At 39.6% G+C, this 15,000-nt stretch overlaps 1 protein-coding gene across 11 annotated transcripts in view; it reads left to right on the plus strand.

Moving 5' to 3' along the window:
* greb1l (GREB1 like retinoic acid receptor coactivator) overlaps window positions 1-15,000 on the plus strand; it is a 60,126-nt gene that overhangs the window by 13,859 nt on the left and 31,267 nt on the right. For 3 of the 11 annotated variants that reach the window (XM_053681744.1, XM_017472419.3, XM_053681745.1), the window contains exon 1: window positions 11,357-11,608. The exons of 1 other annotated variant lie outside the window; for it this stretch is intronic. The gene's annotated coding sequence lies outside the window, so the exon portion shown is untranslated. Of the gene's footprint in view, window positions 1-2,347; window positions 2,607-4,600; window positions 4,640-11,355; window positions 11,609-13,456; window positions 13,548-15,000 lie in introns of those variants that run through there. 7 more of the 11 variants (XM_017472423.3, XM_017472420.3, XM_017472421.3 and 4 more) reach the window with 6 other exon arrangements.

Below are 15,000 nucleotides of genomic sequence, written 5' to 3' on the forward strand. Positions count from 1 at the left end.
ACATCAATAATCTCTGAAATAATCAAGAGTATTCACCATCAAATACCATTTCCATCAGTCACCATTACCTTTCTCCATCAAACACCAACTTTCCCTACAAAGGATAAACTCAGCTGTTGGGTTTAATGGTGTTTTTATTTCAGATCACATAATGAATTTGTATGAATTTTCGCTGTCCTTAAGACTTGAGCTCTAATTGTTACAAATATGCAGGTGTGGGATCATTTCTTTACTGGTACTTTCAAATAAAAATTCTCTTCTAGTGGTCACAAGGAGTTAAATGACATATCAGCAGCAACTTTGTAGAATTTACATTCAGGTTCAAAAGTCCTGGATTCAAAACTCCCAAGAGTTCATGACCAAAAAAAAAAAATGATCAAAAAAAACAGAAAAAGGTTTTGTAAATAATATTCCAGCATTTTTACTAACCAAAAGGTAAGTAAGTTTTCCTCAAGTATATTATATGATCGTGTGAAGATGTTCGGAAGTATCACTGGTGTTATATTTTTTGCTAATTTTTTGCTAAATCGCTACTCAGGAGGGTGCGTTTGTCAGTCATTAACACCACCCTGGGGCTCTTCTCTCCGTGGAGCACATCGGTCAGGAATAAAGCAGGGTCTCATTCTCTGAACTTCTCTCCTAAAAGGACCCGTCCAGATGAAGACGAAAAACTCGGTGTCCTTTAATTCAGCTGTCACTTTTCCACGCGCATGAGAATGAGCCGTGTGTCAATCCCGCCATTGTGGCATTTAAGACAAAGCAGGAAGAGCTGTGGTTTCTCCAAGGGATTTAAAATGTGAACCGTCATCGCCAGGGGCAACGGGGCCTAGTTAATCAGTGCAGGACACACACACACACACACACACACACACACACACACTAGGCGCCTGGGGGCGGGAGGAGTAGGATGGATGATGGATCCGGTTGAGCGCTCGGTTAGGAAGTTGTGGGAAGCTGGGAGGAGGGAGAGTTTCCTCTGTGCATGAAAGATCCTCATTGTCTGTCCATCACTTGTCGGTTGAAGGTGTCTTTTTCCTTCAGCTTTTCATCAGAGCCTTCCATTTCCTTTTCCACTGGCTTTCACATTTCTCGTTCACGCTGAGAGGTGGAGCGCGACAGGAGCTTCTTCTTGCTAAGTCAAGGTGGCGAGTGTGTCGCTAAGGCATGTGGCAGTGAGCAGTTATACGAGTATGGTGATACAATACTGATATCTTGATTAATTACACTTCTGAAAGCATTACTAAACACCAACAGGCACCAATAATCTCAATCTCAGACCAGAGTTCTCCAGTAAACTCCAACGTTCCCTACCAAGAACCATCAAACACCAAAAAACACCAGCATTCTCCATTAAACACCATCATTCTCCACCGAACACCATACAACACCAGCATTCTCCATTAAACACCATCATTCTCCACCGAACACCATACAACACCAGCATTCTCCATTAAACACCATCATTCTCCACTGAACACCATAAAATACCAGAATCCTCCATTAAACACCATCATTCTCCACTGAACACCATAAAATACCAGCATCCTCCATTAAACACCATCATTCTCTATTAAACACCATCATTCTCCACTAAACACCATGAAACACCATCAAACACTGACCCTTCCCATTAAACGCCAGCATTCCCCACCAAACACCGCCGAACAACATGAAACACCAGCATTCTCCATGGCTGAGGCATGTGGCAGTAATCAGTGATTGCATTTCTGAAAGTTAATTAAATTCAACACAAAAAAAACACAGACATTCTCCATCATCCCCCCTCAAACAACGACGTTCTCTATGAAACACCAGCGAACGCCGTCAAACAGCAACATTCTCCATCAAACAATAACTTTCTCTAACAAATACCAGTTGGCGATTAACACTAACCAAGAAATACCATCATTCATCATTAAACACCCGAAATACCACAGAACATCAATAAACATTATAATTCACCATCAAAAACCAACATTCCCCATTAAACATCACTGCTGAGTTCTGGATTGTGATTGGTCAGGAGGTGTTGATTCATTTTCTATAACAGCAGCTCTGACAGTAGTGTAGCTGCAGGTCAGAGGTTTACATTAACTCACTCGGTTTAATACATTATCGTTTCTATAGCAGCAGCACGTTCACATGGACTGTGTAAACGGAATAAAATGGGTAATCGTGGACATGGTGATGTTTTCTGTAAGTTTATGTATGATTTATGGAAGGAGAATTCAGCAGCATTGTGGTGAAGTTATTTCATTTTGGCAGTCATTGTGACAGGTTAATATCGAGTCACGCCTACTTTACTCCTGATCCCGTCCCCATTTGCTTCGTCCCTTTGTTGCCTTTAATTAGTTGCCTGTGTGTGTGTTACACCAGCTTGGAGAGTGAAGACCTCTCTGCTGTCACTTCGTGCCTGAACGATGACGGACGATGCAGTGGGAAAAGGTGGATCTCTGGCAGGAAGTGTGTGCCGATCTTTCTGCTCCCCTGCTCAGCTGATAAGAGCTCGAGTGTTTTGATAACACCGACCTTTTAAACCAATCAGCCTGTTCGAACCGTTTATTCTGCTGGACAAGAACAGGTCACGTCCATCGTGCGTGTCAAAGGTAGATGTTTTCACACATCTAAATGCCAGATGTTTGAACTACACTAAAAATGTAGAAAGTCTTTCTCGTGTGTCTCGAGTGTTCCTCAGCTGTCAGTTTATTACATAATTACACTAATGATCACGAGGCGATATGAAGCACGGCTGCACTTTTGCCCCCCGTTTAGATAAAGGCTGGATTTGGGCACAACTGGCTTTGGTGTTGTAAAATGCAAACTCGGGTTCATCTGCAGGTCTTCCGGTTTATTGCCGCTCATGTCGCATTGTGGCTCGCAAACGCTTCGTCTCTCTCCATTCTTCCCCCAGATGGAGTTTTCTTTGCCTTTTATTTATTCAGTTTATTACCTTTTTGACTTTGTTATTTTTGGAGATTGTGTGTGTGTGTGTGTGTGTGTGTGTGTGTGTGTGTGTGTGTGTGTGTGTGTTGGTACTAATGAAGCTCGGGTGCTAAAATTTCCATTATCTTCTTGAGTACAAAGCAATAGATCTAATACATATTAAGATATTTGTTGACTACAAAAAATGCAGTACAATACGATAAGATTTGATACAATAAGATACGATAAGTTTCAGTACAATATAATAAGATTCAATACGATACGATAAGATTCGATACGATACGATAAGATACAGTATGATACGATAAGATTCAGTATGATACGATAAGATTCGATAAGTTTCAGTACGATATAATAAGATTCAATACAATATGATAAGATTCGATACGATACGATAAGATTCAATACGCTACGATAAGATACAGTATGATACGATAAGATTCAGTATGATACGATAAGATTCAGAATGATACGATAAGATTCGATACGATACGATAAGATTCAATACGCTACGATAAGATACAGTACAATACGATAAGATTCAGAATGATACAATAAGATTCGATACGATACGATAAGATTCGATACGATACGATAAGATTCGATACGATACGATAAGATTCAGAATGATACGATAAGATTCGATACGATACGATAAGATTCAGAATGATACGATAAGATTCGATACGATACGATAAGATTCAGAATGATACGATAAGATTCGATACGATACGATAAGATTCAGTATGATACGATAAGATTCGATACGATACGATAAGATTCAGTATGATACGATAAGATTCAGAATGATACGATAAGATTCGATACGATACGATAAGATTCAGAATGATACGATAAGATTCGATACGATACGATAAGATTCAGAATGATACGATAAGATTCGATACGATACGATAAGATTCAGTATGATACGATAAGATTCAGAATGATACGATAAGATTCGATACGATACGATAAGATTCGATACGATACGATAAGATTCAGTATGATACGATAAGATTCGATGCGATACGATAAGATTCGATACGATACGATAAGATTCGATGCGATACGATAAGATTCGATAAAATAAGATTTAATATGATATGTTAAGATTCGATATGATGCGATAAGATTAGATATGACATGATAAGATACAATTAGATCAGGTGCAATACGACAAGACTTGAAATAATATAACACAATAAGATACAATATGAAAAGATTCGATGTGATGCGTTAAGATTCTGTATGATATGCTAAGTTTCGATACGACACGATAAGCTTCTATACGATACGTTAAGATTCAATACGATACAATAAGATTCTATATAACACAATACAATAAGATACGATACGATACAATATGATAAGATTCGATACGACATGATAAAATTTGATGCAATACATTATGATTCGATACGATACATTGAGATTTGATATAATACAATACAATAAGATTGGATTCGCACAATAAGTTACCATACGTTAGGATTCAATAGTATACAATAAGATTCGGTACGATACGTTAAGGTCCGATTGGTTAAGCTACAATACGAAACTATAAGAGACGATACGTTAGATATGATATACGATACTCTACAAGCCAGAACTTTTCCTTGTTAATAACTGCTGCTGACCTTTTGTCCCTCTGCAGGACTCGGTTGAAGGTTAAAAGGCGTGAGAGCACAGCAAGGTCAGTGCTGCGCTCACACAAAAACTGCTTGTGACCTTTAATGAATTGACTCCACCAACCCACACACACACACACACACACACGCACACACACACACACACACACACCTCCCAGCCCCTAAGGTTTATAACTGGACCCTAAACTTCCCGTGGCTTAATGATGATGACTTCTTCATCTGCCCAAATGCCCTCCTTTTGTTCCCCCTTAAACCCTGACTAACCCTAACTATACCCCCCACCCACCCCTTCTACCTGCCCCCTCCACCCCCTCCCTTTACACTCAGTGGGGGCTAATCCTCTCCTACTGGCTTTTCTTCTATCTCTCTTTCTCTCCCTGCCGCTCTGTTTCTCCGTATCTCTCTCGATATATATCTGTCTTGCTCTCTTCCTCTCTCTCCATGCCTCTCTCTTATCTCTCTGTCTCTTTCTTGCCTCCTTCCTCTCTCTCTGTCTGTCTCCATCTCGCTCTCTTCCCCACTATATCTGTCCTGCTCTGTCTTTCCTCTCTCTCTCTCTCTCTCTCTTCTGATCTCCTCCCTACTCTAAGCTCATTTGCTCCTCCTTTTAAAAGAATTTGCACTTCAGCACCCCAGCATGCGCCCTGTGTGTGTGTGTGTGTGTGAGAGAGAGAGAGAGAGAGAGAGAGAGAGAGAGAGACTCTTTAATAGGCAAATGAAGGTCCCAGCACCAGTCCTACCACACTGGCATCTCCGCGGCGGGAGATGTTTCAGCAGGTTCGTTGTTTCTTGTGTCGGTTGTGTGAAACGTGCCGTTTAAACACCTCTCCTCTCCTCCCACACAGCTGATACTCATTTGTCGAAGCATTAAAATGACGTTTCTTTAAACATGGCTTTACAGTCACCCTCGACTGTACGGTTATCGTTGTTGATGTTTTTTTTAAGGATAAAAGTTTATTCGCACCACAGATCGAGGCATGCGATGACGGTTATAAGCCGAATTCAGCCGGAATTCATAAAACTGACCTTTATGTTTGTTATACTAATATAAACGAGACTTAAAGTAGGACTAAATGTAATAAATTCCAACAACACGGTTTAATCTAGGCACAGGCCTCGTCAGAGTCTTTAAAACCGACCCGTCTGAACTCGTTTCTGTTATTGCTAAAGCATTCAAATCTAAAACAAATACCAAAACAAACACCAAATACATACAACAAATCTGCATTTCGAAACTCATGGCCCGTGATGTCTGTTAGATCAGTGGGAGCCTCAGGGTCGGACTAAATTATAACTTCGCTAGAGATTCCTCACAAAAAAAGACACATATATTTAACCAATTTGGCTGGTAATGTTTGTAAAATGTATTTATTATATATATATATATATATATATATATATATATATATATATATATATATATATATATATATATATATATATATATTTTTTTTTTTTTTTTTTTTAAATCCTCAATCCTGTACTAAATTACAATACGTTTCACTATTAGATTTGTTTTATTGTTATTAGTATTTATTTGTCTGTTTGTTTTTGTAAGGTAGGCTGATGTAGACGTTTGGTCTGAACGAGCCTGTAACATTTTAGCAGATTATTACTCCAAATCCTACCATTTAGTCGTAAGTTCTCTGTTCAGACTTCAATAATTCCATTCATAATGATTCGTAGATCAGTTCCACGGCCCAAAAAGTTTAACTAAAACATTACCTAATAACCTGATAATAATAATAATAATAATAATAATAATAATAATAATAATAATTAATTAATTAATTAATTAATTAATTAAGGTCTCTAGATTCAGACTTAATTTAAACCCATAAACATGAACTAATGGTTGTTTACAGATTTTTTTTTTGTGTGTGTGTGTGTGTGTGTGTGTGTGTGACTAAAATCCATCATTAAAAACTTCATTTAGACGTCGGCTCCATGCTAATTCATAAAACTGACATTAGTATTAGACTACCGATAAACCGACGCATCATTTCAGCTCTAACTCTAATAAGTAAATGGTTTCGTTTCATTTAAATCCATAACACTGAAGTAATGTTTGTTTCATCTCCAGGTTCTTTAATAAATTGTAACATTAAATACTTCCTTTAGACACTAACTCCATCCTGATCCATTAAAACAGACTTTAGTTTTAGACTAGCGGTAAATCAGTGCTGAAAACACCTCCAGCGGAGACAGGAGTCCCTCAGGACCTTCAGTATAATAGTAAAACTCCAAGGTTTGGACGCAATAACAATCAGTAAAGGTTTTAATTTCAGAGTTCACTGCAAAAAAAAAATAACATCAAACAAGTCTTAACAAGTGAGAATGTATAGAATATAGTCAAGTATATCTCCTATTATACAATTACAGCAAACCAAATATACGATTATTAATTCAATTAAATACCATTCTAGTATTAAACCATTTATAGACATTTCTACTCATTTCCTGACTCAAGTCGTCTCGTTCTGTCGGCAGATTGTTTTTCTTTCCTTTCAAATTTAAAGCATTTATTTCTAGAAAAATGCTACGTAAAGTTAGCTTAAAATTCGAAAATGTGCCAAACTTGAAAAGTGTAAAAGTGCAGGTTTTATAAACAGGTTTAATAATCTCATATTTTGTTATGAGATAGTACTCTCATGAAGCCAAGACGTTAGCTAATGAGCCCAATATTCCAGATGTTTTCACGTCTTTATTTAAGTCCACAAATGAACCGAAATTGAGTTTGTTTGAACTAAACTTCATTTAGGCTCCAGCTCCGTCCTGATCCTCGTCACTGACGTCGGTCTGAGGCTAATTCACAGTAAATATTTACTTTATGAGCTGTTAGGTCGAGCTTGCGATGTGATGCGAGTCCATTAACTAGCTCGTAATGTTTAATTAGTCGAACTGTGGACTGAAATGAAAGCTAATGAAAATCAGGACCGCTGTAAAGTTTCCAGTCGGGGATTTAGGCATCACCCGGGTCTTAAAGATGACTGAAAGAAAAAGCTTTTAACCTGGAAGCTTCCGGCAACACTCGGGACAGGGAAATGAAAAGACAGAGAAGAGAAAAGAGCGAGAGGAAGCTGTGTTTAGGACAAAGCAGCACCGCTCCACACGCTGACAGACGGAGAGGACGTGTCTCTGTCATCTGTGGCATCATTTCTCAGGCAGGGACGCTTCCCTTTGTGTGCAGCAGGAGAAAGGATGAAGGACGGAGGATGAAGGATGGCCTAGAGGCCGGGCCGCTCCCTGACCGACTCTTTTGTTTTACAGAAAGACTCTTTTTCACTGAAAGAAACCTCGGCTTTGTTCTCCGCTTTCTCTGTTTCCATCCTTTCAGCCCAAGAGTCCACTGTCATGAGCTTTTCTCCTGTGAGAGATGACTGGTGCAGCTGATATATTAGATACAAACACAATTATACTCATTCATTTCATTAATAATTGTTTCATGTGGTTGTATTTATTATTAATCAATCAATCAATCAATTAATGAAGTTTCACAAAAACAGTTGAAAAGAAAAAATCAGTATTAATATCAACTGCATCAATCTGAGATAATCTGGGTTTATTTCTTGCTTTCTTTCTTTCCTTTTTTTTTGGGAGTGGGGGGTGGGGGGGTGAACAAAAAAGTAGCGCTGGGGTGTCCTAAACAAACTTGTTTACCTACACACCCAAAACTGGCTCTAAATAAATAAGCAAATCCGCCACAGTTGGTTTAAATCAGACCGTATGGTTCTTCTCACCCGAGCCCAAATTGCTGAACCTGTATGGCAGGCGGCCTCGACAATTAACCCCCTCTCTGCTCCACCTACCCCCCAACTACCCCCCTGACACAAACACACACACACACACACACGCATGCCCCCCCAGGCTCATTAATGCCGTAATTCCAGCTCATCTGGAAGCTTTGTGCTCCTGCGAATGGCAGAACTCTCCCATCCGGATCCCGCTCGGGCCTCATTTACATACGCACTGGAGGGATGGAACATGATACGCACCTCACACACACACACACACACACACACACACACACACACACAGGATTATAAACGCCTCTGTTCTTAAAGTTACTGCTTAAGCTTGGACACTGGAGACTCCTTCCATAAATGTTACATATGCGTCTCCTTACTTCTAGAAAACTTCACCTTTATTCTGTTTGTTGCTATGGAAACGACAGTGTGTTAGAACGAGTTCATTAATATAAACCTGCGCTTCTGTCAGAGCCACTGTTATAGAATTAATCAACACCTTCTGTATAATGTGTGTGTGTGTGTGTGTGTGTGCGTGTGTGCGTGTGTGTGTGTGTATGTGTGTGTGTGAGTGAGTGTGTGTGTGTGTGTGTTGACCAGAATGTTTAGTTGTTTGCTCAGCAAATTCTTAGTGGCTTTGACAGACATAGTGCACGGTTCAGATAGCAAAGACTTCACCCCCACCCCTCTCTCGCCCAACGCACAAGGTCACCGGTGATGATTAACCGAGTGTGTGGGTGTGTGTGTGTGTGTGTGTGTGTGTGTGTGTGTGTGTGATGAGCCACAGTCACAACAGGATCCAGCCTGTCATGATTAAATCTGATTAGGCCGCCTTGTTTGTCAGTGTGTGTGTGTGTGTGTGTGTGTGTGTGTGTATCATAGGATAGCAGCAGCAGGCTCGTCCTCACAGAGGTAGACCCAGGAGCAGGAATGCTATCTCATTAAGTACTGGGATTTTTGTCCAGTGACTCGGCTTGGTCGAGAGAAGCGACTCGAGCGATGAGTCACAGTCGGTCCGTATCGCGATAAACACGTCAGCTCCTAGCACAGTTCGCGATATTAGCGCAGCATAAATTAGCAGGATTTAGTGCTTCCCATGTTCTCACTGTTCTCACTGCAAAAAAAAAAATAATTAAAAATGTGAAAAGAAATTGACACCAATCAGCATCCAGGATGTATGAATATTCACGAATATGCAAACGTGAAATGTTCTCCTGTCATGACTAATAACCGATTATCATCGACATTAGCTAACGTAACTGCTAATAAACTAGCATCTGGGTCTCATCATTTCCTCAGATATTCATTTAACAGCAGCCGAAATGTTTTAGCGCACAATGTTTCCATGACAACCGCCATCTGTTCATCGCTAATATCATCGAACATGACTCGGTGACTTGATTATTTAACGGCTTATTTCACAGCATCCAAAAAGGTTAACAAATGTGCAGTGTCACCATGACAACCACCATCTGGTGTCCTTAGCATTAGCTACAGTAGCTCTAAGTTAGCAAGCTTGCTAGTTTAGCGTGTCTGTTTCATACATTACCACGTCACCGTACTCTTTTAATAATTTGCTCATTGGAGAGGTGGCTGAAATACGACGTTACCATGGCAACCACCATTTGTTCAACACTAGAATTAGCTGAGTTAAGAGTACATTAGCTCGCCATGGTGACATTTCAGTATCAGTTTTTTTATTTTTATTTTTATTTTGATTGAAGAGCAGCCAATAATATATTTCTGTATTACCGTGACAACCATCATCATTTCATGACTGAAATGAGCTAGCTATAAAGTAGCTAGATTAGCATGTAGGTTACCATGTCTTTTAATGATTTACATATTGGATAGATGATTAAAATACAACGTTACCATGGCGACCAGCATCTGTTCATAACTTCATATGTTTTATTTATGAAATACAGTGTTGCCATGACAACAAGCTAGCTAGAATTAGCTAGGTCGTAGTGAGTTAGCTTGCCGGATTAGCCTGTAGGTTTGCAGCTACCGCATCATCATCTTCTGATCATTTGCATATTGAACAGTGATTGGTTCGCAAACTGAGCTCAATTGGAAATGAAATTTTAGTGTTATGGCAACCAATTAGACACAAATTCGTTAAATCTAAATAATCACAATCTAAATTATTGAAATGATGAAATTATTTTTTTTAAAAACATTTAAAAATTAACTGATTCGATCATTAGAACAGTTTCGGGATTTGAACTCACAAGCTGGAGTCGTAACCACTGCTCTATCGCCTTCTTTATGTCTAAAGCACGATTAAAGCGACAGGTGAGGGTTATGGTGGTCTCTGGAGAGACAGGAAGTGCTCAGTGGAGGACTTCCTGTCGTGGGATTCTCCTGATTTCCTGTGTTTATGCTACCTGTTCGTGTTTATATGTCTAACACGAGGGGAAATTCTCAGTTAATCACCACTCCTGAGCTAAAGGGATTTGTTCGGGTGGATGAAAGAGTGGGAGTGTGTGTGTGTGTGTGTGTGTGTGTGTGTGTGTGTGTGTGTGTGTGTGTACACAAGGCAAGGCCAAGAGCCAAAATGCAAGGTCTGACCCTGCATTCCTTAGATTGGGCCCAATAAAACCTGGGAGTGGCCGAGTTCGCGTCCCTCCATCTGCGAGCGCATAAACACACACACACACAGATCATCTCCAGTGTCATGGTGACAGCAGGGCATCTGCGTGTTGCACGTGGAGGGCGAGCGTGGAGTGAGAGCAGCACGCGTGTGGCGCACGTCCCTGATCTCCTCGGGGATATCAACCTTCTCAACCACTCCTCCTCTACACACACACACACACACACACACACACACACACACACCCACACACACAGAGTAGCATCTGTCACCCCGGGGGTGGGGGGGGATTGCAGCAAGGTCTAAGATGAATGAGTCTTCTGGGAACTTGCCTCTCTGAGCAAATGGCTGAAAAGAGGGAGGGGACATGAGGCCATGGGGGAAGGGTTCATGTGTGTGTGTGTGTGTGTGTGTGTGTGTGTGTGTGTGGCTCAGATAGAGCTAGTGTTACAGTCAGGAACACAGTGGAACAGTGGCTTCAGGACTATCATGAGCACTGCTCTGGGAGCTGTAGAGCCAACGTGACCTTCTTCCTGCTTCTAATTGGAATACTTTTTGGACTGACACACACACACACACACACACACACACACACACTGTACACATGGACAGCATGGATCTTGTGGATGGGTTTCTGCTGTGACACTTGGAGGCATGGAGGCGTATTAAAGGTACAGCTACATGATGTTAAATGATTCGCTCTCACTAACGTGGTGTCAGTGGACCCTGACGCTCTTCAGCACCTGGACACGTTACTCTCCCTGTGTAGCGCAGCTTTCACTAACACACTAAAAACTTCTCTTTCGGATTTATTTCAAAAATATTTAAAAAACACTGGATTTGACTTGGTAGCTCATGAAGGTTCTCTGTTCACTTCAGAAAGCTAGAGGAACCGAGGAACGTCTGCAGAGTTCTGCAGGTTAAAAATCTCCAAAGTTTTCAAAATTCCACAAAAACAGTTTCCAAAACTTTCGTCTCGTTTCGCCTAGATATCAGAGAGCGGTTATTGGTCTAAAGTGTGTTTCCTTTTCTCCAAACCTGTTCGACTCTGTTTCTGTTTTTTTTTACTGTTTCTTTACATTTCATTAATCATTGATTTTTCTTTTCTTCAGGAACAACCCTTGGAAAATTGTCTCTATGACTAAATCTGGGTCATTTACAGATATACAGATATGTCATGCAGCATAATAATAATAATAATAATAATAATAATAATAATAATAATAATAATAATAATAATAAATGTTTCATTAATTCTTTATCAAATGAATTCATGTGATAATGTTTCTTGTGAGCTTCCTTTGATTTATTTATCTAATGAGATATTTTTACAGATTAACGGAACTGTTTGAGAAATAAATAAAGAATGTAGTGAGTAACTGATCATTCGTTTGGTTGGTGAGGTGTCGATGTTGAAGATGCTTCCTAACTTCCAAACGACTCTGGAGATCCCCGTCTTTAAACTTCAGAAATCAGGGTTTCTTGAATATATTTTTGAAATTTGATTTGTGTTCCCGGCTGCTGGTCGGCGCTTTCAGGCTCTGAGCACAGCGACGCTACGTCAACGTTCCGCCATGTGGCGTTCGAACACCCGCGTGAGAAGTCATAAAGAGGTGTTTCGTGTCCTTAGCCTGCTCGTGTCAGTGAAATTCTCCGTTTGTAAAGTTTTCGTGAGGAAAAACGTTGGATGATTTGGCTGAATTTAATCAGGTGAAGGGGGGGAGGGGGGGAGGGGGGAATGTTCAGAGCTGCCTTTGCCCTCGGTAACGTAATTAGATAAATAAATAAAGAAACAAAAGGAAAGAAGGCTGAAAGGGAATGAAGGGAGAGGGGAGAGGGGGCACGCCGCCTTTTAAACACTTCAATGCCTCTAATAACTTGAACTTTGTCACATTTTAGAGATTAGATTTTTCTTTATTTACTTATTTCCCAAAATAGCTGCGTAAACAAACAAATACCTGACATTTCAGCCCAGTGTGTGTATATTGTACTCAAATACATACAACATATTTTAAATTCTAGAGCTTTTACAGAGATATACACATTTTTGTTTGTTTGTTTGTTTGTTTGCTTTTAATTAAGTACTTAGTTACATTTCCGCCAATAGCTGTTTAAAAAACACAAAAACATAGACATGTAGAGTGACTTCCAGACCCTCCATCACAGTTTACGATATTACATTTAAAGATATTATACTACAGGTTTACAGACGATCGCACATATTTGAAATAATGCTTCCATATCATTTTGATAGTTGAATTTATTGTTTGTTTGAATAAATTAAATGCTAGAATGCCCATTTTTCTCTCTACATTTACTAAGATAAAAACGATCCGGCCAAGTTTCTGAAGCACAGCGTATCACAGCATAAAACCCACAATAGATCCAGCACAAATCCACACATTCTCACAACGTCTCCACAACATTAGTATTAATATCATACCAGGCAGATAGATCTTTATTGTGAATATCATGATATACTGTGCATTTGATAATCGTCACATCTTTACATTATACAGAGTGTTGCGTGAACAGGAAACTACGCCGTGGAGAGTAATGTGAATCAAACTGCTGCTGTTTTCCCCTCGCTGAGTCTGAATTGAGTTCAAGGTAAAAAAAGAGAAAAAACCCAGTGTGTGTGCGTGTGTGTGTGTGTGTGTGTGTGTGTGTGTTTAAGAATATTGTGTCTACTTTGGGTTTAGTTTGGTCTCCGTCTCCAGGTCACGTCCACCTTTTTATCTCGTGTTCAGAAACAGAGTTGCCCTGGAAGGTTCAGTGTTTTGAGAACTTCTTGGCAGAGTTGTTTTAAATAAACCTGTACGGCTCTTTGGCCCTTTGAAGAACCCCGACTTCAAATTCTCAAAAATCCTTTGGTAATATTATCAAAACATGTAAATCAGGTGTAACGTTAATGTCGTAAACCATAACAACTGCTCTATATTACAGTATATGGTTGTAAAACATACTATTATAGAGTTATAGATTTAAAAGGAGTGAAAATCCAAAGACTTTAACCTTTTTTTTGTTATCTTAAGTCCAGTTTTCACAATGTTCTATCAATTTCCCGCACTGAATAATAAAATATGTTGTAAAAATAAATAAATAAATAAATAAATAAATAAATAAAAGTCTGATTCGACTGCTCAAATTAAAGTGCAAACTTTTAGCCATGTCTCACAAAATAATGATAATATTATAAATCTTGACGTATTATCTTGTATGTAAATTTGTTTTTTAGATTTGTTCTCTTAACATAACTTTCCTTCTGTGGATTTTAGTCGAGGTAGCGACAGCGCCATCTCAAACCTGTTACTCGAAATGAACATTTCTTGCTAACTGAGCTAGCAAGACTGACCACATTTATAAAGCGTTTATTATTAACTAATTCAGCTAATGAACACACTCGTCACCAGGCAGGAACGCACGGAACAGAGTTCTGTTTTGTTCGTGTATGTGACGGAGCATGAAGGGACTGTACGATTGTGCATTAACTACAGTGGTGAAGATTTCAGTGTCTTCCTGTTTCACACACACACACACACACACACACACACACACACACACACACACACACACACACACACACACTTGATTGAACGCATAAAGGGCTCGATGATAGTTAATGAGGTGAGTCAGGTGTGTTCGGAGAAAGAATGTGCAGCGTGTGTTTGACAGAGACGCAGGACGATCAGATAAAGTCCACTTCGCCTGCAGGCGAGACTGAAAACAGTGTTTAAATGTCATTATCAGTCAGACCGGTCCGTGTTCTTCCCGAGGGCAAGGCAGCACATAACCCCCTCACTGTTACTCAACACTCAACCTTGTGTTAAAACACAGACAAAGCCATTACTAAAGCTGTTTAAGAAACCGTTTCAGACGGCTTTTAGCGTCTCAATCAGCTTGACTTGTAAAATAATATAAATGACACTGTATATCAGATGAATGTATGCACATTAATATACCACGACACTGTATATTTATACTTTACACTTGATTATATTTGGAGTGTATATACTGCGCTTAGTAGTTTTTAAAGGATAAATATCACGTACTCATCAGTATG

The sequence above is a fragment of the Ictalurus punctatus genome, chromosome 7, assembly GCF_001660625.3.
Source record: "Ictalurus punctatus breed USDA103 chromosome 7, Coco_2.0, whole genome shotgun sequence".
Lineage (NCBI taxonomy): Eukaryota > Metazoa > Chordata > Actinopteri > Siluriformes > Ictaluridae > Ictalurus > Ictalurus punctatus.